This window comes from Dermacentor andersoni, chromosome 8, assembly GCF_023375885.2.
Source record: "Dermacentor andersoni chromosome 8, qqDerAnde1_hic_scaffold, whole genome shotgun sequence".
Taxonomy (NCBI): Eukaryota; Metazoa; Arthropoda; class Arachnida; order Ixodida; family Ixodidae; genus Dermacentor; species Dermacentor andersoni.
Genome location: NC_092821.1, coordinates 31,414,419 through 31,440,111, shown reverse-complemented (window position 1 = coordinate 31,440,111; position 25,693 = coordinate 31,414,419). Strand labels below are relative to the sequence as shown.

Below are 25,693 nucleotides of genomic sequence, written 5' to 3'. Positions count from 1 at the left end.
GAGGCTCTGGACAGGAGCTATGGCGCTTCAATGTAACCTGGGGCCTGATGAACCAACCGACAGAGCTATCTCTCCGGGCAACATCCGAGGGCCACGAGTTAAAATCCCCTGTCGTCTTCCTCTTCTTTTTTTTTTCTCCCCTTTTTAATATAAAAAAAATATCTTCTATTATGTAGGGCCACACATGTACAGGTCTTAAATACCAAGTTTCTCTAGTTGAGTGCCATGTGTGCGGTTTAACCGAGCTCAGATTGGTCAACCTTGACTGATCAAAGAAGGCACCACTGTAGGTTAAATGAGGCGTACAACTCCTGCGGTGGCGGTAGAGTATCCGCCTCGCGTTCAAGAGGACCGGGGATCGAATCCCGCTGCCACACAATTTTCCACCGAAAAAAAAAACGTGTGCTGAGAAAATTGCACAAACAGGCCTGGAGTGCGGCCTGATCCCGGTGACCAGAACCGGTGACGCACTCTCTCACCAGAGCAGGATTGGCCACCCTGGTGCAGTACTGGGCCGCAACCTCCTATATGAATACAACAATAAAAACCCGGGCCCTCACTCCCCAGCAGCCGCGAAGCTACTGAACACGGGGCCGGTCAGATCTGTGACGCAGCAGAGGGTGCTAAGAATACCCGGCTCCGGACAGGCCGCCATTGGAATCTGAACCTGGCAACGTTCAAAGTTAGAACGTTATCTAGTGAGGCGAGTCTAGCAGTATTATTTGAGGAATGAGAGGGTAGTAAATGGGCTATGCTAGGGCTCAGTGAGGTTAGGAGGACAAAAGCACATACAGTGCTAAAAAGCGGGCACGTACTGTGCTACCGGGGCTTAGCGGAGAGACGAGAACTAGGAGTCGAATTCCTGATTGATAAGGAAATAGCTGGTAACATACAGGAATTCTATAGCATTAACGAGAGGGTGGCAGGTCTTGTTGTGAAACTTAATAAGAGGTACAAATTGAAGGTAGTACAGGTCTACGCCCCTACATTCAGTCATGATGACCAGGAAGTCGAAAGCTTTTATGAAGACGTGGAATCAGCGATGGGTAAAGTCAAAACAAAATGCACAATACTTACGTGCGACTTCAATGCTAAGGTAGGCAAGAACCAGGCTGGAGACAAGTCAGAGGGGAAATATGGCATAGGCTCTAGGAATAGCAGGGGAAAGTTATTAGTACAATTTGCAGAACAGAATAATATGCGGATAATGAATACCTTCGTCCGCAAGCGGGTTAGCCCAAAGTGGATGTGGAGGAGCCCAAATGGCGAGACTAGAAATGAAATAGACTTCATACTCTTCGCTAACCCTGGCATCATAAATGATGTGGACGTGCTCGGCAAGGTACGCTGCAGTGGCCATAGGATGGTAAGACCTCGAATTAGCCTAGACTTGAGGAGGGAACGGAAGAAACTGGTACATAAGAAGCCAATCAATGAGTTAGCAGTAAGAGGGAAAATAGAGGAATTCCAAGTCAAGCTACAGAGCACGTATTCGGCTTTAACTCAGGAAGAGGACCTTAGTGTTGAAGCAATGAAGGACAATCTTGTGGGCATCATTAAGGAGTGTGCAATAGAATTCGGCGGTAACTCCGCTAGACAGGATACCAGTAAGCTATAGCAAGAGACGAAAGATCTGATCAAGAAACGCCAATGTATGAAAGCCACTAACCCTACAGCTAAAATAGAACTGGCAAAACTTTCTAAGTTAATCAACAAGCATAAGACAGCTGACATAGGGAACTATAAAATGGATAGAATTGAACATGCTCTCCGGAACGGAGGAAGCCTAAAAGCAGTGAAGAAGAAACTAGGAATAGGCAAGAATCACATGTAGGCGTTAAGAGACAAAGGCGGCAGTATCGTTACTAATATGGACGAGATAGTTCAAGTGGCTGAGGAGTTCTATAGAGATTTATACAGTACCAGTAGCACCCACGACGATAACGTGAGAGGGAATAGTCTAGAAGAACTTGAAATCCCACAAGTAACGCAGGAAGAAGTAAAGAACGCCCTGGGAGCTCTGCAATGGGGGAAGGCAGCTGGGGAGGATCAGGTTACAGAAGATTTGTTGAAGGATGGTGGGAACATTGTCCTAGAAAGACTGGCCCCCTATATACACAATGCCTCATGACTTCTAACGTACCGGAATGTTGGAAGAACGCTAAGAGAATCCTAATCCATGAGAAAGGGGACGCCAAAGACTTGAAAAATTATAGACCGATCAGCTTGCTATCCGTTGCCTACTTGCAAATAGAATCAGGAACACCTTAGACTTCTGTCAGCCAAAGGACCAGGCTGGATTCCGTAAAGGCTACTCAGTCATAGACGATATTCACACTATCAATCAGGTGATCGAGAAATGTGCGGAATATAACCAACCCTTATATATAGCTTTCATTGATTACGAAGAAGCGTTTGATTCAGTCGAAACCACAGCAGTCATGGAGGCATTACGGAATCAGAGTGGAGATGAGCCATATGTAAAAATACTGAAACATATCTACAGCGGCTCCACAGCCACCCTAGTCCTCCATAAAGACAGCAACAAAATCCCAATGAAGAAAGGCGTCAGACAGGCAGATACGATCTCTCCAATGCTATTCACAGCGTATTTACAGGAGGTATTCAGAGACCTGGAGTGGGAAGAATTGGGGATAAAAGGTGATGGAGAAAACCTTAGCAACTTGCGATTCTCTGATGATATTGCCATGCTTAGTAACTCAGGAGACCAATTGCAATGTATGCTCACTGACCTGGAGAGGCAAAGCAGCAATGTTTGCTCACTGACCTGGAGAGGCAAAGCAGAAGGGTGGGTCTGAAAATTAATCTGCAGAAAACTAAAGTAATGTTTAACATTCTCGGAAGAGAACAGCAGTTTACGATAGGTACCGAGGCACTGAAAGTGGTAAGGCAATACACCTACTTAGGGCAGGTAGTGACCACGGATCCGGATCATGAGACTGAAATAACCAGAAGAATAAGAATTGGCTGGGGTGCGTTTGGCAGGCATTCTGAAATCATGACCAGCAGGTTGCCACTATCCCTCAAGAGAAAAGTGTATAACAGCTTTGTCTTACCAGTTCTCATGTATGGGGCAGAAACCTGGAGGCTTACGAAAAGGCTTCTGCTTTTATTGAGGACGACGCAACGAGCTATGGAAAGAAGAATGATGGGTGCAACGTTAAAGGATAAGAAAAGAGCAGATTGGGTGAGGCAAAAAACGCGGGTAAATGACGTCTTAGTTGAAATCAAGAAAAAGAAATGGGCATGGCCACGACATGTAATGAGGGAAGATAACCGATGGGTCATTAAGAGTTACGGACTGGATTCCAAGGGAAGGGAAGCGTAGCAGGGGCGGCAGAAAGTAAGGTGGGCGGATGACATTATGAAGTTTGCAGGGACAACATGGCCACAATTAGTACATGACCGGCGTAGTTGGAGAAGTATGAGAGAGGCCTTTGCCTGGCAGTGGGCGTAACCAGGCTGATGATGATGATGATGATGATGATGATGAGAAGATGCCAGCAAAATCTATGACGTCAAAGCGACTAGGTGCGGGAACTTCATGGAGGCGTTGCCACCCGCATTTCGTTTTTGCGCTTTTTCTAGCTTACCGAGAGTCTTATCGTTGTAAAAGGGATGTCTTTGGTGTTGTAGAAAGGTAATTTACTGATGCAGAAGAAATCATTTTTCACTTTAGTGTCCCTTTAAACAGCCCCTTAATATACACGGACAAGGATGAGCACAGGGCCCGCGCGGCCTTGTGCTCTTCCTTGTCCGTGTTTTTTTTTTTTTCAGCTATTTAAGACGAATGACCCGTACCAACCAGCTTGCACCCATACCCTTCTAAGATACCTTGTACCGCTGTCTATGCCTGCAATGCACATGTTCCTATCAGTCTCGTTCCTGCTTTTTTAACACCAGTACTCTCAACTTTAGTCTCTTGCTTATCGCGATTGCTGGCCGGTTGACGCTTCCATCTACTTTAAATTCGAGTGCTTATGAAAGTTGCTCTTTACGTACTGGTTTCGCTAGGTGAATCCCTTCCCATTCTATTCGGATGTGCTGAGCTGTTTCCGGATTTTCGCTCCAGCATGCAAATGCATCATCTAATTGCGAATATTTGTTCCCGTTTGTTTCTGTCCATAGGCAACTTCCCCGAGCGTCAAATAGTAAGGCATTTCCATTCGTGTGATTGTACTAATTTTCTATCCTAGTTTCTTTTTGTTTCATTTTCTTCACATCTCAGTGATATTTTTTCGTTTCCACTATTTGCACCGAATTCGCTGTCTCTGTTTCACTCACTGTCATTCTGATTACTCCTGGTTGTCTACCGACACTTCTAATAACCCTGTACTACTTGGTTGCCATATTTCGTGACGTCTTGTTCCCATCTCTGCGCATGCTTTTAGCCTCATATACTTGCGCACTTCTGCCGCTCATTCATTGTGGTCCATGTTCCCGAGCAATACCTCAAAATTAATGTTCCTCTGTGCTTCTATGCCTTCAAATGAAGCGCCTACCAATGTCCGCTTGCCCTGGTTCATTTGTGGTTTTGCTGTGGCCTCCCAAAGCCAACCGACCCACTGATGTTTGGTTACCTTCCAAACCTTACAATAAATCAATTTTATGCACAGAATGGCATTTGCAAAAATGTGCGCTAGCGCCATGACACCCTTCCAGATTTCGCACGCTACCTCATATTTATTGTGACACCAAAGTGCCCTATCTATCATTATTGGTGCATTCCCCCTCCCTTTTGTTTTCAGATTATCTTGGCTGGTGCTTGAGTAAGTTTTTTTATTGTTTATGTATACGCCGAGGTACTTATATTGCTTCCATATGGGTATGGCTTGTTGAATCGACACCACATATTTACTCGTCCCTTCATTAAATGTCCCAATTCCCAATTCCTCTGTGCTAAATTTAAGGCCTAGATATGTCGTTTGGTGGCCACACATGTTGGCCAGTGTCTGTAGGTCCCTTGCATTGTCCGCTAGAAGCACTGTGTCGTCCGCATGCATCGTTGCGCTCGCCTCCGCGCATGCGCGTAGGCGAGGACCATGTGGTGGTGGTCCAAGGAACCGAGCGGCGGTGACGTCGATTGCGCATGTCCTCCGCTGTTTATTCTGATTCTTTATTTTCTTTGGCCGGCACGGCCACCACTGCGGCTGCCGCGAATGCTTACGGATGAGCGCAGCTGAGTGCAATCTGGTGGTAGTGCAAGGAAATCCAGCGACAGTGACGTCACCCGCGTCCTCCGCTGTGATCGGGTGGCCTATTCGGCAGGAGAACAGCCACGCCGGAGCACTCAGTCGAGAAAACCCGGAGAAGTGTGCGAAAGAATGTTTCGCTTTTAGAACGGACCAGGAATTTTAAAGCCATACAGGCCGCTGAGGTTGGCGTGCTAGGTAATCGTCGATGCCACCCCTTCGTGCTTTGGCGGTTTTGAGCAAAGAAAATTAAACCTTACTACGTTGGTCAGCATACTGATCGAAAAAAAAAAAGTTTAGTTCAGCGTAAACGAAAAGTATCCCTCGTTATGGATAGAACAGCCACAAATTGTTTATCCGTATGCCTGGGCAGTCAATGTTAACTAGAACCTCCCGACGCCAGTCATTACAACACAATCGAAATAAGTTCTTTTTTTTTTTTGGATGACCGTGCGGCGTAGTAGGGGCACCGCGAAGGGCTCTAGCATCTCCAGGTAAGCGACTTATGCAGACGGAAAAGCTCGAGCGCACGAGCTGAGAACGCTTCTCTGGTAATGAGGGACTACCGTAGGGCTAGGAATTCATAGTAAAATATTTACGCGCACAATTGACAAGGACACAGTGAAGGCGGACATATGAGCGCTTTGTGAATTGAGCTCCTTGACAGTAGGAATTTCGATTCAAGCACTTCAATACCTGCTGAGCGGCATATTGAGTGTCGATATACACAGTTATTAAATAAAACTTGTTCGCAGCTCCGAATGCGCATGTCGCAAAGCATCAAGGTTCGTATTGTAGAGTTAACCTTTGCGCGCTAACAAATGCTTTCCGACATTTTTGGTACTCGTGTAAGGGAGTACAATTGTGAATCACTTTCGGAGGTGTATAGTGCAACTGTGTTTCTCTCTTTATTAGTTTTTCTTCCAAGGCTATCATGGAGGGCGATGACATCGTTATCACTGGCTTCTCGGCCTACTTCCCGCAAGCGGATCACCTGGTCGAGTTTAAGGAGAAGCTGTACGCAGGTGTCAATATGGTCACCGAGGATGACTTGCGCTGGCCTCCAGGTATGTGTGAGACGATTTTTCTAAATAAATGATGACCGTTACGTAACACGTAAAGCCAGGGACTAGAGCGCTGTGACAACTTCAAGACAAGCTTTCTTTTTCAACAATAACTGCAATGAAACAGTGTTGTCAAAGTTTCCTTTATCAAACTAATAAATGTCCGGAAATACATATAGCAAGTATTTAGGTGTGTTTCTGCAGATTTACCCGCTCTCTACAGAAATCAAAACATTGCATGACAGAAATTATTCCAGAGGTATTGCGTAATGCGTCAAAGTCCGTTATAACGACGCTAAACATTTACTTTTCAGATTTTCTCTGCAGTTTAATTTTCAACAAATTATGTGGGCACCCCAAGAGATTCTGGTGTTATCGATTTGAATTGCCTGCAATATGTTAATTACGGGTGGTGTTGCATAGTGTACATTTACGCAAAATATGAAATTTGGAATGCACCTATGTTCTTTTTGTACTGTTCATTTGACTTACTAGACCTCGCACTCAGAAAGAGCAGTGCTTGTCATTCTTATCTCGCCTAGTTGGCGTCATGGGAAAAATCTACTGATATCTAATTGTTTATCCATCTGCATGCTGTAGGAGTTTGACCTCTCATTGGTCATACAAAAACTACGAAAGAACTCATCTTACAATGACTGTCGATAGTAATGCGATTAGAAGTCGAACAATATGTAGCGACACCACATATTTATGAAGTCACGTTTCTTTAACGCCTGCAGCGGTCGTTCGATAGTCACGTTGCTTCGGCTTATGCGGCACACTCCGGTATCGTCAAAGTTTGCTATGGCACACGCTTGCCAAATCGCCTATGGGTATTGCAGCGTTGCAAGTACTGCATGAAGCCGACGCAGTGACGGCTAGGAGAAGATGATGAAGGAATGGCGCCGATGCGACAACAATGGCGGTATGACGAGGACGGCATGACGACCATGAGATGACGATTTTTATATGATTACGATGGTATACCGACGATAGCTTGGCGACGGCGTCTTGAGGGCACTGAGATAACGACGAGTGACGGAGGACAGTGGCGTAATGACGACGGCATAATCATAGACGGATGTAGAAGATGGAATATCGATAATGGTACGAGCACGATGGCGTGACGTTGACTGTTTATCAACTGATGCACAATAGATGCGGTGTCACGACGACGCGATTGCGATAATGGCATGACTACGGCAGGATAATCACGAATGAATGGCAATAACATGGTTGCCATAGAATTAGGAAATATGAATCTCGTCTTTGGACGTCACAAAAGCGTTATGACGACGACTACATGGCGACAGTCAGATGACGTTGCTGAAGTGATGACGACGGTACGAGGGCGGCGCGTATGAGGACGGCGTGAAGACAATGGTGTGATGAGGAGAGCGTGACGGCAACAGCGTCAAGGCGAAGACATGACGAGTGCCGGATGCTGAAGACAGAGATCCACGATTTGATCAAGAAGCTGCAGTGACAAAAATGCCATGACCCGATGCCACTGCGACGATGCTGGCGGTGTAATAAAAGGTCAATGTTAATGATTCTCTAAAAAATGACGCATTTCTGACGACGGCATAACACGATCACGATTGCGTGGAAGCGCATATTGCAATATAGTAACAAAGGATTCAAGTCGGTGAGAAGACGAAGGCGGAGTGACGACGACACCAGGGGCGCTATAACGTAAAACTATTTCAAACATTTCTATTCCAAAGGCGCTATAACGTAAAACTATTCCAAGCTTTTCTGTTACAAGGGCGCCATAACGTAAAACTATTCCAAACTTTTCTATTCCAAGGGCGCTATAACGTAAACTATTCCAAACTTTTCTATTCCAAGGGAGCTATAACGTAAAACTATTCCAAACTTTTCTATTCCAAGGACGCTATGACGTGAAACTATTCCAAACTTTTCTATTCCAAGGGCGCTATAACGTAAAACTATTTCAAATTTTTCTATTCCAATTCTACAATCAGCCCACCGCGATAGGTCACAAATTTTTTTGAACCCCCCCCCCCCACCACGTCACCTGTCTGTCACGCGACGTCACGAAAACCGCGATAACTCCCCAAGTGATATGACGTGTCGACACTGATTATGCCTAATTTTACACAACAAAAGAAAAATAGCTATTTCTGACGGTACGATAATGCATCGCCTCTACCCGACGCTGCACGGCTACCTCTGCCCACTCTGCAACCTACCCGACACTCTGCAACACTTGCTCCTGGAATGCCCGGGGCAGAAAGGCAGCGAAATGCAACCAGAAACGCACGCAAAACGAGCAATAGAAGCAAAGCAGCTATTCGAAACGTGGGAGGCCAATCTCACCCTCGGGGAGCTGGAAGACCAACGACAACTCGTCGCCAGGGCCAAGAGGGCAGTCGAAGCCAGAGGGTTCCTGGACTAAGGAGCCTTCCCACCTCAGGGTGATACGAGGCCTCGCTCGGCACACTGTTTCGTATAATAAACGTTTCTTTCTCTCTTTCTCTCTCTCTCTGATTCGACGCCTTTTCATCCTTAGCCCTCGGCTATTGGTCAAAAGTTTTCGGGCTCCACCCACTTCACCTGCCTGTCACGCGATGTCACAAAACCGCAACAACTCACCTCGTCAAAGTGATGTGTACGCGTTAAAAATGCATTAATATGCTGAACAAAACTGATTTTTATTATGAATAGCTGCAGGCGTCCGCGTTCCAAAAAGAATAAAAGATGGCGGCCGCTGATCGCTCAGGCACTCGCTATTCGCACCTACCGGAGAGCATGGGGTTATTTGCGTATAATAAGATTTTTGCTTGGCCGTGTAACGTTTTCGAGCACTTTCAGCACGTTTACGACTTCGTTTTGCGAACTCTTCTTTGCTGAGGATCCGTTTTAGGGCATACATAACCTTCGGCTGCATTCCGCCGCGATTTTCGACCGGTCACCGTAAGGTAAGTAAGGCGAAGCAAACCAATTTGCAGACGCCGGCACCACCGTCTTCATCTGGTGATCGATTTTCAGTGCACTGGCTCAGCCACATCGAATCCATGTGCACTTGAGCGTGCTCCTCGCCTCTTGCCAGTCAATTAGATAAGACAAGCCGCTCAGTGTAGGCAATGTTATTCTTTTTTAAGCAAACAAAAGTGACCTCCTATGAACGAGGAGAGCGTTTGATTGGTCTGTTCAGACAATCCTGTGGGTGACCGGGCGATGCTTGCGTCGGGGGTTACGCAGTTTGACGTTGGGAGATTAGAATAAAAACATATTGGAGTAGTTTTACGGTATAGTGCCCCAGGACGACTTTGCAATGACGGTGCTGAAGTGACGACGACGGAGAAACGACAACGTGACGACGACGGCATGATGACAATGGCGTTCCGAGAGTGGAATGATGAAGTTGGAATGATGAAGATATGGAATCATGGCGGCGGCATCACGACAACAGCATTCATATATTTTTTTCCATACCCTCCATCGCCGAGGCATTGCAGAGGGGAGTGGGTGATAGTATACAAAGAAGGAAAAGAATAAAATAGACCTGCAGCATTTTACAATATTAGCGACCAATTTATAAATGTGAAATAAAATATAACAGAATGATAGCACTAAAACAAAAATTGCTCAGAACAGAGATAAACAGAGCATGCTGTACAATATTAGCGGCAAAACATCAACGTGAAAAATATCGGAAAGAGAGAAAGAAAGAGGAGAAGGTCAAAAGCATCGAGACAAATGTAAACAAGAAAAGGAAAGCGACGGGGGGAAGACATATACGAGATGATGAAGCAAGGTCGTCACAATGTAGGTGCCCACATGGACAATGGCAAAAAAGAGAATGATGAGAAATGGAAACAATGTCATCAGGCAGGCGGTTCCAATCGTTATATCTGTGCGGCATAAAGGAAAATGTGCTTTGTTTTGCAGAAATTGCCTTCAACTTTGTGTTTATTCTCAATCTGTGATGAGCGATAAATGGGTGGCGTGATAAGCTGGGTTCGTAGTGATTAATGATGGAAGACATTATAAAAGGGGCCAAGGCGAAAATACTTACGACACAGTGATAAAAATCGCATTGATAGAGCGTTATTTATTGCAGTAACGCTTGATATACGAAGGTAATTAAAAAGAAGGAAACAGGTGGCATTAATTTGCGTTAATTCTAGAGGCAAATTTAAATTTGCGTGATGAGGGCTCCACATAGCAGCGGCGTATTACAACCTCGAACACACAATAGTTTTGTATCGAAGCGTTTTGACGAATTTTTGTCAACGGCGCAACCTCGACTAAGGCATATATTAGTACAATGTTATGGCGAGTATGAAAGTGCCGTGACGACGAATGTGTCCCGATACCTGTATGACGACGATAGCAAGAGAAAAGTCGGATCAGGAGGATGCAACCACTATGACCGCATAACGAGGAAGAGCACGTACCTAGTCGCCAAGCTATTGGCTACTTGCGCCACTGCATCTGCATAAGCGGATTAGATAGATGATAGATGATCGATAGATAGATGATAGATGATCGACAGACAGACAGACAGACAGACAGACAGACAGACAGACAGACAGACAGACAGACAGACAGACAGACAGACAGACAGGCAGGCAGACAGACAGACAGACAGACAGACAGACAGACAGACAGACAGACAGACAGACAGACAGACAGACAGACAGACAGACAGACAGACAGACAGACAGATAGATAGATAGATAGATAGATAGATAGATAGATAGATAGATAGATAGATAGATAGATAGATAGATAGATAGATAGATAGATAGATAGATAGATAGATAGATAGATAGATAGATAGATAGATAGATAGATAGATAGATAGATAGATAGATAGATAGATAGATAGATAGATAGATAGATAGATAGATAGATAGATAGATAGATAGATAGATAGATAGATAGATAGGCAGGCAAGCAGGCAGGCAGGCAGGCAGGCTGGAAAGACCTAAATAGAGAAAGAATGCTCATTGCAACATAAGTGGGGAAGAAAATTATGTTCATATACTGGTCCTTAAATAGGAGCGTTAGTCATGCATTATTGTGGTCAGATATTGTTTCCAAGCCAAATGTAGCGTTCAAAACATTCACACGACACGCCGCCCAGTGTGCGTGACCTGCGTTCCGAGTGCACTAGATCCTGGGATAATTTACCTTTGTGCTATGTGCACCTAGTGGTCAGAATACGTGTTTACATCTGTAATGTGTTTCCTGAACTCTTTAAAGTGCTAAGTAAGGGGAATCTTAGGGTGCCTTTTCGTTTGCGCATTCTTTGTAGTTAGTCTGCGGCAATAGTATTATTTATATTCATTCTAAGCGCTCTGAAATCGACTGTATCTGCATGGTGGAGTCTTTCATCCCTAAAAATCCCCAGAATTAAACATCTGGATTTAGAGACCACATCACCGCTGTCTTTTTTTACTTTCTATAGCAATTATACAGACACTCCAAGCGCATTTTGCCGTCGCTGTTGCGGTGATATTCCCTACAAGGTCCAAAGGCCACAACACAGGCGCCGCGCGTCGTATACTGTATCTGCGAGCTAAAGCACGCTAGGCGAGCCAGTGATCGCGGCTCAGTCTGGAACGCGCGAACGAAGAAAGCGGAGTGCAAACGCGCCATTTACCGTCGCGCGAAAGGCGGCGCTGCGCTGTGCACTTCGCGACCGGGAACTGATGACCGCGGCTCAATCTCGCGCGCCATACATGGAGGAAAGCGGGGGAGGTGGGCAAGGCCGGAGGGAGGGGGCGGCGGTTTCGACTTGGCCAAGTGTGTACTCTGAGCGGTCGCGCGTGGTAGCGCGCGTCGTATTGTGACCGTACTTTGAAAATAGCCTGTAGACAGCTCATACCTCTGCACGATGTGTGACGCCGCTCTAGCGTTGAAGCAGTAGACCGCACGAAGGTGAGTTCGATCGCTGCTGCTGCCACGTTGCTCATGCTGACACCATCGTTTTCACACCCAGTGTCCGTGCTTATCCTAAAGGCTCAATCACATCGGCGACTTCAGGAGGTCGCACGACCATTTGTGACTCGCGACCAAAAAGCGACTGAAGGAGACTGATGTTCACACCGGCAAGCCCGGCTGAGCGTGACCCGCAAGTCCCAATCCCGGAGATTATCGTTCTCAGCGAGAATTCTTGGAATCTTTGGTGGCATGCACTTTGTATTTGCAGCAACGCGGAAGGAGGCCGGAGGTAGACACATGAAAGGTCACCTGCGGTGCACCGTTGATTGGTTTATCAGTTTTGCGACCACGGTCGTGCGACTTAAATAATCGAGCAGCGAGTGACTGGCCGAAAATGGTCGCTTTTTGAGAAAAGCGACCATTTGCGAACATTTGCGACTGGTCGCTTTGCGACCAACTTTGTCGCGCGACCACCGTCAGTGGCCGGTGTGAATGAGCCTTAAGTGATGTCTTCATGGTTTCTTGTGCGCGCGGACACCGTACGCTTGTTAATTGAGCTAGTAAGCGAAAGCTTCCAAGTTTATACTGTTCATAAAACTACTATCCTTACATCACATGGCTGTGCACTCATTTGCTATCGCAATGGATGCTTAGCGTTGCGGCCCAAACTGCGACTTTTTTTCTCGTGTAACACACAAGGGACATCCAAGTTTGCACTTACCTAATCTTTTCATCGACATAAGGATAGCTACCACAAAAGACGGAACCGGTGCGGCAATAGACCACTGGGAATAGCAGGTGGTTCACGGGCTCCTTTGCAATTTGTTCGTTAAGAAACAGCTGGCCATAATTCGAAAGACGTCACCTCTAGCGGAGCTGTTGAAATCGTCATATACGTTTACCATGCATTGTTGTGCAAATCGATATCTTGTTAACTGAAATACAAACCAATATAACACTTGTTATGCATTTGGTATTTCTCAACACTTTCGAATTGATAGCGTACGGACCGGCAGATGAAGTCAGCTTGAGTTAACGAATTATTTTGGCAATGCCTCCAGGGGAAAATGCGACACCTGGCATAACTGGCTGATGAAAGAATGGAAAATCAGGGAGGCCAGGGTCAGGTTCTTTGGCAAAAACAGAATTTTGTGTTTGTGTTAGTGTGACATCGGAGAAGGGTTTCACCAGTATCGTCTTTGAGATTCACGGACGTTTCACTGTGTACGATTGATAAATTTTGATTAGCAAGCAATAATTTGGGCCATGCGAGTTTCACGAAAGAGCGTTTAGTTTGGGCTAAAGTAGTGTCATGGGCAGTAGCTGCAGTGCGATATTTTTCCTACGCGCACGAGTCAGAGGAGAATTTGGCTTGCCCGAAATGCCAGTTTTTTAAATTCTTGAGCCCCTTTAAATTGAGATGGAACCAGGGTGAAATTTCACATTCATTTATGGAGGCCGTGGGGATATATTGTTTGATAAGCCTGCGCATCTTCAATTTAATAATGCGACCAGTTTGTTTCAACAGAGCGTGAGAAAAAGACAACTGATAGGAAATTCCCGAACTCAGCGGCCCGTTCATACCTTCGTAGTTACTTTTCTTGCATAGAGTTATCACTTTCCTTGATTTGGAAGCAGCTACAAGTCGACATAGGAATGGTCCGTGCTTGGTTGCATGTTCACTTATTGCATGAAGTGAGAAGTGGTTTGTTATCGGGATCTGACATGCAATCGTTCCCCACCTGCTGCAAGTTGTTTTTTCGTCCACTTTCATTGCCATTATTTGTCATTTCTTAAATAAATTACTAAGTACAAGTAATTCCCCCTACGCTTTCCTTAGTGTCATTGTTTGTTGGCTTCTCATTATATCTTTTCAGCAGTAAGTCTCTCATGACGGAGGTTCGACTCCATAGGCTGTGATTTCTTCAGTTCTATCAGGCGTTTACGTTTCTCACCTAGCACCTGACTGGCCCGTAAACGCCTGATAGAACTGAAGAAATCACAGCCTATGCAGTCGAACCTCCGTCATGAAACAAACTCTGTTGAAACAAACTGGTCGCATTTTTAAATTGAAGATGCGTAGGCTTATCAAACAATATATCCCGACGGCTTCCATAAATGAATGAGCAATTTCACGCTTGTTCCATCTCAGTTTAAGGAGGCTCAAGAATAAAAAAACTGGCATTTCGGGCAAGCCAAATTCTCCTGCGACTCGTGCGCGTAGGAAAAATATCGCACTGCAGCTACTGCCCATGACACTACTTTAGGCCAAACTAAACGTGCTTGGTTGCATGGTCACTTATTGCATGAAGTGAGAAATGGTTTGTTATCGGGATCTGACATGCATTCGTTCCCCACCTGCTGCAACTTGTTTTTTCGTCCACTTTTATTGCCATTAATTTGTCATTTCTTAAATTAAATTACCAAGTACAAGTAATTCCCCCTACGCTTTCCTTAGTGTCATTGTTTGTTCGCTTCTCATGATATGTTTTCAGCAGTAAGTCTCTCATGACGGAGATTCGGCTCCATAGGCTGTGATTTCTTCAGTTCTATCAGGCGTTTACGTTTCTCACCTAGCACCTGACTGGCCCGTAAACGCCTGATAGAACTGAAGAAATCACAGCCTATGCAGTCGAACCTCCGTCATGAAACAAACTCTGTTGAAACAAACTGGTCGCATTTTTAAATTGAAGATGCGTAGGCTTATCAAACAATATATCCCGACGGCTTCCATAAATGAATGAGCAATTTCACGCTTGTTCCATCTCAGTTTAAGGAGGCTCAAGAATAAAAAAACTGGCATTTCGGGCAAGCCAAATTCTCCTGCGACTCGTGCGCGTAGGAAAAATATCGCACTGCAGCTACTGCCCATGACACTACTTTAGCCCAAACTAAACGTGCTTGGTTGCATGGTCACTTATTGCATGAAGTGAGAAATGGTTTGTTATCGGGATCTGACATGCATTCGTTCCCCACCTGCTGCAACTTGTTTTTTCGTCCACTTTTATTGCCATTAATTTGTCATTTCTTAAATTAAATTACCAAGTACAAGTAATTCCCCCTACGCTTTCCTTAGTGTCATTGTTTGTTCGCTTCTCATGATATGTTTTCAGCAGTAAGTCTCTCATGACGGAGATTCGGCTCCATAGGCTGTGATTTCTTCAGTTCTATCAGGCGTTTACGGGCCAGTCGCGTGCTAGGTGAGAAATCCTCGCTAACAATACTGCCAGGAACATTACACTTTCTGCTAGCGTGAAGAATTGGTTCTTCGTCTTTAAAATGAGTCATCTTGACTAGAATGGGTCCGTTTGTTTTGTCAGGGGTATGATCCAAGTAAATGGGTGCCTTCAATTTCCTTGGGTTCAATTGGTTGCTAATGTGGTTTGAACAAAGAGAAGTAATTTTCTTCTCATTCGCCCCAGTTTTCGCCCTTCACATCATCTAGCCCGAGAAATACCAGATTGCAACGATGCGCACGATCTTCCGCGTCATCCAAAGGGGTCATGAGAGTAGCAATCTGGTTTCGGTTGCTCTCGGCGAGCGCTTGCACCTTTTCCACCTGAGTCTTGATTGTGTCAAGTGAGCTGCAGTCCTCAATTTTGTGGAGTCTTTGATGAATGCCATTTAATGTGCCGTCATTTATTGGCCTCTTTACCTCGAATCAGTTTAACGTCCAAAAGAAGTTGCGCTTGACCATCTCTCAGTGTTTTATGGCTACTAATAAATAAGACTCTGTGGGCTCATCGCTTGCAGGAGAGCGTTTAGGAGGTTCAGGATTTTGCTCGTTATCACCCAAGTGTGATAAGACTTGCGACATGACGGAACGGCAATCATAAATATTGCAAGAACGGTGCGTGGGCCTGGCAGCACAATTAAACAGCATAGTGAGTACGCTTAGAAAACAGGCGGTGACGATTGGTTACCTGTATGAGAAGAAATGGGTTGCGTTGAGGCATGCTTCTTGCTTGCGTGCCACCAAGACCACAGGAAGTGTATACTGGATAAGGACGCGTTTTGTCAAAAGAATGCAGGAAAGGAGGCAGATCAGACGCTACAGGCGCACTGATTGACAGGCGCAGGAGGGTGGGTGGAAAAGAGTCGTCCGGTGTGGGGCACTGATGCTGTACCGAAGGCTGGTTGTGGATTAACAGCCACGGATCGTACGCCGAAAGGGCTACAGATTGACGATGTTCAGGCGGGAAACTACTCGACACTGTAGTTTCCCCGAAGACCAGGCACTACAGGCCATGGTACGGGGGCACCATGGAGAGGTACCAGCTTGTTCTGCACGGTAGTATGGGGGGCGTACAGCAGGCCAGGGTAAGCAGCTGCATCATAAGAAACGGGTTGCATAGAGGCATGCTCATTGCTTGCGTGCCACGAAGCCCACTGTATGGACTGTGCCTTTTCTTGATAGGTAACTTTCTACTTTTCTTGTGGAGAACCAAGGTGGCTGTGGAATCTGTAGCTATTTCCCAACATATTTAGGTATGCTTCCTATACATCTTTATTACGCCATGTTTCCGAGACTACTGGTATTTCTACTGAGTCAAATGCATTTTCATAAACCATGAAAGCCACATAGGGAGCTTTATTGTACCCCTCAGATTTGATATTGTACATTACTTATTTGTGGCATAAGTGCACGCAAACAATGAATGTTATCAAGCTCTTATCTTACTGCACGTGGGGCATAGACACATGATGCCTAATAAAGGGAGGTGAATGGATCCCGGGTGAATTGACTACTTGTCTGCGTCCGCCACCCCCTAAAAAGTCTAATCTTGTCTGTCATTGAGGCATAAGACTCGCTACTGGAGCACTTCGGAATACCCCAATTCCTTATTTGTATGCTGAGTTATATAGGTGGAATATTTAATAGTACGGAACCTACGCGGAAGTCACATCAGCTCTCCCAAAGTGAAGAACCCTAACAATCACTTCTTTGTGATGCCTACCCTAAACAAATATTTGAAAATCGAACGTCTTTTCCAAAGCCATCCTCTCTGGTTGTGAAGGCACGACAGATAAGGTTCAGGGAGCTTCGTAGAAGTGATGAAAATAAGTTATAACAAATTGCCCCTATTTTCTGAGAAATTAATAGAGAAGTGCAATACAGTTGTGGCAATCACACAACATTTTATGCTTGGAGCACAAATCTATATCAACATAACCCTTATGAGATATGTCCAAGCCTGTTACAACAGTGTTATGTGTAACGCATGGTTAAAACTTTGAAAGCTCCCAGAAGATGAACAGCTGTATATTAACAGCTGAAGATGGCAGCAGTTTCTTAGCAGTCAAACATACTCCAGAAAACAACATACAGAGTAGTTATATGCACCGACTCATTACGGGTGGCAGCCGCAGTGTTTTCAGGAAGACACTCCAGAAACCCGGCTTTTAATCTCTTTCCAAAGGATGTCGGCAACTTGTACGAGTTAACTGGAACCATTGTGATATGCTAGGTGGCAGGTCACTGCCGTATAGTACAAAACGAAATAGCAAATTAGAATACGGCAAAAACTGCCTTACGTACAATGGCAGATGTGAATCAGGTTCCAAGTCAAGGTATCAAGATGTTTGTCCACCGGAGACTCTGAAACTACTGGCAGAGCGAGTGGCATAAAGAAACAGAAAATAAATTGCATTCTGTCAAACCAGAAGTGCGCAACATCCCTCCAATGAAACTTCCTATGCTACCAGAAGTAGTGCTCTATAGGTTAGGTATAGGAAACACACACGCACCACGCACACAATTTTATCTATAACAGACCTACGAGCCTGCTACATATGAGGAGCGCAGGTAACCGCTCTACGCATTTTAATTGACTGCTCTAATATTAATTTCAAAACAGCACCATGTTTTGAACGCATTCTTACATGTCATATACCTCCTCTCCCTTGCCAGTTTTTATCAGAACAAGCAAGGTGTTCCCTTGGACCCCCTTTAAAGAATTAAATTTTTTTAACCGTGTCATTTTTCATCACCGTCGCCAGTCACGTACTCACATGTGCGGAAATGTTGTAATCACATTGCTTTAGCTTTGTTCTATACTCTACTATTCTACATATATGCCCTTGTACGGGATACTGAGAGTCCATCGTTTTCCAGTGAAACCTTATAATGCTAGATTTTCCCACCACAAATAAATTTATAAAAAGCGCGCAAAAATCATGAGGAAATTCCCATCGTAGTTGTCTAAGTATGTGTAGGTATTGTGCCACTTGCTTATCATCTCCACGCTGCTGGGTGTGATTGTCAATGTAATGAAAGTTGATCCAGCAAGTATAGACCCTTATCAACCCTCAACGCTTATAGGGGTTTATTAACCTTATCGAAAATTCTGCGACCAATATAATGTCTTACTCTTCTTTAGCACCTTATCCATCCGCGTCGAACGATTATCAACCGTGACGAAACGCATATTTATGTGTACATTTATTGTACCCACTCGGCTTACAATGCATTAGAGAGGGGAGGGACTATCATCACACATTTAACGAAAGAAGATGGAACACTAAGCAAGGAGAAGACACTGATCAAGTGAACAATCATTCTAGCAAATAAATTATTTGCGCAGCTGAAATGGTGTTTTTAGACGTCAACAAAGGCAAAGAAGCTTAGAAAGAATGTGTAAAGTGTGCTGATATGAGCACACAAGAAACGAAAAACGATGTTATATAGATAATGTGGCCGAGTGATGTGCAGAAATGATCACTGTCTGTAATGCTAACTTAGAAAGTGAAACGGGTTCTAGTCCTGCAAGTTCTAGCAACGAAGAATTTGGAATGAGCGATAGCCTTAAGACACGGGATCCTAAGATTAGCCTGCGTTCTAGACACGGTGAAATGAAAGGAGCTCGTCTGATCCAGTGCGTGTTGACCGCGTTAATATTGCGATACATTTTATGAAAGATACAGGCGCGCGACAGCTTTCCTCGAGTAGCTAGTAAATTAATGTTTAGACAGGTTTTAATGCTGGTTACGCTGGCAGTGCGGTGAAAGTTCAACATAACGACGCAAGATGAGCGATTCTGTACGCGATTGGCTTTAGATACTGTTGAGTCAACATGTAGTATTCAAGAAACATTGTTAGTGGCATGTACTCTGAGGCATTTATGGGCAGTTACACAATTGAGTGAAATATGGTTAAATGAAAAGAATTCAAGGCAATTCCTCACTGCGAAGTTGTATAAGCGGCCTCCCCATATAGCGCATGCACCCTACTAACTGCCTAATCGGTTCTTTGCGCAGGCGCTCAAATTCAGCGGATGGCTTCCTAGCAGCCACCTGTCACACCGAATGATTGGTGCGCGCTTCGGCCATTAGCGCTCCTTGGGCGCCACCAAACAGAGCAGCTGGCTAAGCCAGGAGTCGGGGTCGCTGTCAGAATCACATTACGTTCACGCTTCGCAAGATCGCGAACGTTACCAATCACCGTCAAATCTTCCTCGAAGCAGAGTCTATCGCACATCCCACAATTGAATCCGAGATGCCTGTCCAGAAAGCTCCTATCGAATTTCGCATACGCCGACTTGTGCTCCTCCAATTTACTGGAGTGGTAGCTGCGTCGCTTCGCTTTATTCTCCGCTTCGCGGCATCCATGCTCCTGTCGAGCCCATCGCTTACAGGCAGCCTCGCAGGCACGACCTTCGCTGCTACTCACCACCCGTATCTTAGATTTCCTCTTGCTACGCCCCGTGTCAGCACATGCCATACTGGTTTGCTCAGCCTAATCGTAGAGGGCAGCGTAACGTAGCATTGGGTGGTTTCCTAGTTTTCCTCTTGCTACGCCAGGCGTAAGCACATGTCGTAATGATTTTCTTAAAATATTCTTCCATCGGTTTATGTTGTGACCATGGCGATGGTGAGCCCCTCGTGAGGCTGCCGTCATGGCATGAGCAACCTGTGTGGCTGCAGCAAGTGAAGCTTGTTACAGAACTGTCTCAATACCCTTATCTTCGACAGCACTATGCGTGTTGTTATTGACATTATCATCGACAAACAATTTGTTGTAGCGGATCTGAAAATTGCTGCTTTTTGCGACCTCGACGCGTGGCAGGAGAAAAGCCCTCGCTGATATTATTAATGCTACTTTACTTCAGCAACGCCCGTTTCAAAAGGACGCCCTCTTTAGTTTTGTCGACAGCTAACTTGACAATTACCTGCCTGCACCTACCTGAAACAAAGAAACAAATTTTATGGCATGGAATCAGATTCTAATTGTACATACAGCTTGTCAGAAGCAAATGCGACAATTTCTTCTTGTTGTCCGTGAAGCCAAAGCAAAGCACGTTACTGCGCCATGCACGGTCATCTGCGCCGCAATGTGAGTGCAAAGGGTTAATGCATCATTTTCTCGGTCTTTGATGTATGCCAATTTTGCAAGCGCACTTGAATACCAGAGATGGCCGTGGACAAATCGGTGTGCAAGTTTAAGTTGAGCAGTTACCTTTGACATGTTCCGTTGATTGGATTCTATTTGAAAACAGCGCTCGCAACTTTCTTTTAAGAATATCAGGAGCTCCCTCATCGCAATTTTATCGCCAAGGCAAAGGTATCGTTCGAGAACACTGCCCATAACGAGAAATGAAGCATCGAATCGCTCAAGCGCTGCTCTTGGGCATGGATGCGCAACAATGAACAGGTCGTTAGCTTTGCAACAGAGAGGGCATGCATCGGAACGATGACTAGCCTACGCAAGAACCAAGATTAGCATTTCCACGGCACACGGCCTGAACAGTTACGAGGCACAGACCGCTCGAACATAGAAGACGTTTATTTAGGGGCGTGTGATAGCTTTTATCCCCTGAAGTGGGAGCAGAAAGAAGGAACGGATGTATACTGCGCATGCGCAGAAGTAGCATCACGAAGAGAGAACACTGCCCTCGCCTCAAAAATGGACCCGTTGCACTGGCTTGCGCTGCCTCGTTGACCGGCGTAGGACTTGCTGCGAAGCTTCGGCCGGACTCAAGGTAGTTGGAAGAGGAGGGGTGCGAGGTCGAATGCTGTCGTCCGCAATTTGGGCTGTATCTGGAGAATTAACTGGGGCGACCGCTTCCAAGGAAGTGGTTGCATTGGTGGCCGTGCTAGGACCTGGCGTTTGGTTGGACCCTGGGCCACGAGCAGTCGTATAGGTGTCGGGAAACCTTGGTGATGAATCCGAGCAGCGGCGCACCTGATCGATGTGGCGCTTGAAAATGGCAGTGGGAGTCTCTACGGTTACCATTCGTGCTCCGGTCGCCGATTCGGCACGACCAGGGATCCACTTCTCTCCCTGTCCGTAATTGCGGACGTACACGCTGCTGTCTGGCGGCAGTGTCCAGTCATGGCTGCCCTCAGTTGGACCTGCAACAGTCAAAGGGAAGCAGGTGTCTAGACGCGATCTTATTTGATACCCGAGGAACATCTCTGAAGGCGATTTCCTGGTCTTCAGAGGTGTTCCTCTATAACTGAACAGTAGCCGTACCAATTTCTCGTCGAGATCACCTCCCTTTATTTTCTGAATACCCTCCTTTATCGTTCGCACCGCTCTTTCAGCAGCTCCGTTTGACTATGGATGAAAAGGTGCCGCGCACAGATGCGTGTTTTTTTGCTGTAAATGTGGCAAATTCCTTACTCGTGAACTGTGTGCCGTTGTCCGATACTATTGTACGTGGCACACGAAAACGGGCAAATATGCTCTTCAGAGCCCTTATTGTGCTTTCCACATTTACATGCTTCATAGGAATCGCTTCGATCCATTTGGAGTGTGCGTCCAGTACAACTAGGACCATCTTCCCAGTTACGGGTCCTGCGAAGTCGAGATGAATCCGACACCACCATTCTTCCGTCTTCGGCCAGTTTAGGGGAGGTGCGGCCAGTGGCATAGGTAAATTTGCTATGCAATTCCTACATTTGGCAGCGCGCTGCTCTATTTCACAGTCAAGTCCTGGCCACCAAAATAGGGAGCGTGCCACGGCTTTCATAGCTCATGATCCTTGGTGGGTTTCGTGAAGAAGTTGCAGGAAACGCTCTCTGGCGTCACTTGGCATGACGACGCGATTTCCCCAGTATACAAGGTCGTGGGCCAAGGACAATTCTAGCCTAGGCTCATAATAAGGTGCTAAATCGGGCTTTATGTTTGTCTTGCTTTTTGGCCAACCGCGTAACACGTAATCTTGAACCTTACGCAATGTCAAGTCGACGGCCGTTAGGTCCTTCAGTTCACGCGTTGAGACCACACCTTCATCCAAGCTTTTGAGCGCGAGGATGTACTCCGGGGGCTCACCTTCACCTCCGTCTCCGTCTCCGTCTCCGGTGGTCTGCTGCGGTAGTCTGCTGAGGGCATCCGAGTTCAGTAGTTGTTGAACATACTGAAACTTTTATTTGTAGCCTCCGAGGTACAGTGCCCAGCGTTGAATTCGCGCAGCCGCCATAGTCGGTGTCTGGCGGTCGGGTCTCAGCAGGCTGACGAGTGGTTGATGATCCTTAACCAATGTATACTCACGACCTAGAAGATAGCCCCGGAATTTTGTTACACCGAAACCCAAAGCCAACGCTTCACGTTCTAACTGGGAGTAGTGCCGCTCTGCTTGGGTCAGTGTTGTTGAACGAAAACCTATAAGTGTAATTACGTTGTTGATAGAGTGAAACAGAACTGCTCCGACCCCCAGTGACGACGCGTCGCACTCTAGCTTGAGTCCCTTTGCAGGGCCGAAATATACGAGAATTGGAGCATTCTTCAGACTTTCTTTTGCTGCATCGAAGGCAGCCTTTTGCGGTGCGTTCCGTTGCCACCACGCGTTCTTTTCCAATAGGTGATACAGCGGTGCTAGGTACGTTGACATATTTGGCAAACATTTCGCGTACAAAGTCAACATTCCAATGAATGACTGCAGTTCAGTCACGTTCCGCGGATGAGGCGTACACAAGATAGCTTCCACGGTGTTTTCTATTGGATGAAGGCCCTCGCCGTCAATGCAATGTCCGAGGTATACAACTTCCGGTTGTCGAAATTTAGATTTGTCATACCGTAACTTAACCCCGTGATACCGAAAACGCTTAAGACGGCTTTCAATCGCTCTCCATTATCGCCTTTCTTCTTGGACACGATTAAATCATCAAGATAGGCTTGAACGCTGGGTAAGCCACTGATAATCGTGTCGATTTTTCTCTGGAAGATCGATGGTGTAGACTATATTCCGAACGGAAGCCGATTATAGCAAAATAAGTCTGTGCGTATTGATTACGGAAAGTTTGCGTGCGGCTTCCCCTAGAGGCACCTGACTGTAAGCGCCGCGCAAGTCGAGGGAGCTGAAAGATTCACCGCCACTTAAAGCTGCGAACATATCCTCGATTACATGAATGGGATACTGTTCGATTGCGCAAACCGGGTTCAATGTAAGTTTAAGATCGCCACAAATCCGCAACGAGCCATCTTTTTTTTAAAACCGGTACTATGGGCCTTGCCCAATCCGAATGGCTGACTGGCGATAAGATACCAAGGGAAACGAGTCGGTTCAGCTCCAAAGCTGCCTTATCGCGTAGAGCATAAGGAAGACATCTCGCCTTACAAAACTTTGGTATGGCTCCATCTTTGAGGTGCAGGCTTGATGGAGGACCCTTCATTAGACCGAGTTCCGTGGTAAAGATGTCCTGGTAGTCTGAAAATGGCATTGATCTTGCACGTGTCCATTTCATTCGTTTTTTGTGGCTCCGCAGGCAGGTGTCACATGTAGCACCGGTGCACCAGCGTTGTTCAGCAGCGTAAGCAGGTCCCTTTCGCATAGGCTTGGCCCTTCGCAGTCGAGCACTTTGAGGGGACAGTCCACGAGCACGTCTTTGAAGTCCACACGTAATGTCAGGTCGCCCAGCACCGGTATCCGCCCTGCGTAGCAAGACAACTTCACACGTGACGGCTTCAAGGCAGGCCAATGGTTTCGATGCTTCATGTACACTTCCCGAGAAATGGTACATACTGCCGACCCGGTGTCGACTTCCATGGCTACTTGAACGCCGCCCCACATAAATGAGCGGCGGATTGGCGGCTCGAGAAAATTTTTACGCACCAAAACCAATTTCCAAAGGTAGACTTCCTCACTGCCATCGTCCTTTGGCGTTGTTTCCGTTATAGCCAGTGCATTTGCGTACATCGCTCTATTAGCTAACCTTCCGCGGTTAGGGTGGCTTTGACATTTCTTAGCAAGGTGTCCCCGTCACCCACAGTGGTAGCAACCTGCATTTGCCCGTCCGCAACTGACATCATCGTATTTTGAGCTGCCGCACCTTCCGCATTCTAGATGTTCTTCAGCGTTTCTCTTTTCCCCAGAGGGCGTTTTTCGAGCGGCCTGCAATTTCAATAGAGCCTTTGGCTCGGATGACATTTTCATAGCATCATTCGCGGCAATTTCAGCTGAAATTTTGAGCGCTTCAGCAGCCGCTAGCGTGACGTCTGCCTTTGCCAGTAATTGCTTCTGCAGGGCTCTTGACCGCACACCGCACACAATACGATCCCTGAGCATCCGCTCCACGGCGTTCCGAAAATTGCATTTATTGGCTATGCTGTGTATTTCCGCCAGAAACTGCGTGCCAGATTCCCCTTCCATCTGGCAGCTAATAAAAAACTTGAAACTTTTCGTTATTTCATGTCGCTTCGGATCATAGTACTCGTTTAGCACCTCGACAACTTGCTCGAAGCTCAACGCGTTTGGGGCTCGCCGTGCGACCTTGCCGGCTAATACTTGCACGGTTTGCGTGCTCAATGCTGCCACGACAAGTGCTCTCTTTTTGGCGGAATCGGTGATTCCATTAGCTTCAAAGCAGGCATCTGCCTTAATGAGATACGGCTTCCACTTTTCTGTATCTTCGTTGAATGCAGGGAGCATATGATGAGCCATGCTTGTCGTCGGCGAGGCTGCCTTCGTGGTTGCCGATTCCGGGTCTTCTTTCCTCGAATGGGGGGTATCCCGGCTCGTCGCCACTGTAGCATTTCCACGGCACACGGCCCGAACAGGTACGAGGCACAGACCGCTCGAACATAGAAGACGCTTATTTAAGGGCGTGCAATAGCTTTTATCCCCTGAAGTGCCAAGGGAAGTGGGAGCGGACAGAAGGAACGGAAGTATACTGCGCATGCGCAGAACTAGCACGACGCAGACACAACAAAGATGAAGCTGACCACGTCATCCTGCCAGTGTTTCCATTCCCGCTAGCCAGGGAACGTTCAAAGATTGCTTTCAAGTGGGACGCTGCAGGTACAGTCACTTTCGATGCGTCTGGCCAGAATGGACTGCTCAACAGGGGAAAAGGCCGAACGAATAGCGAAGGCGGAGTGCAGAATCCAGCGGAGCTTGATTCCGTCACTCCAGCTGTGCACGGCTCTAGTCCGCCAAGCGAAGCATGAATCCCAGTTACTGTCCGGCTGTCGCAGGAACCAACGTCGATGGCTTTTGCTTCGTGGAACGGTTCGGACTATCAACGGAATCCGAGCAGCTGCGCAATTAACAAGATGAA

General features: G+C 46.3%; 1 pseudogene; it reads right to left on the bottom strand.

The window, feature by feature from the left end:
- Positions 1-20,962: 20,962 nt before the first annotated feature.
- LOC140212944 (uncharacterized) lies at positions 20,963-24,333 on the bottom strand (annotated as a pseudogene).
- Between the last annotated feature and the right edge of the window lie 1,360 nt (positions 24,334-25,693).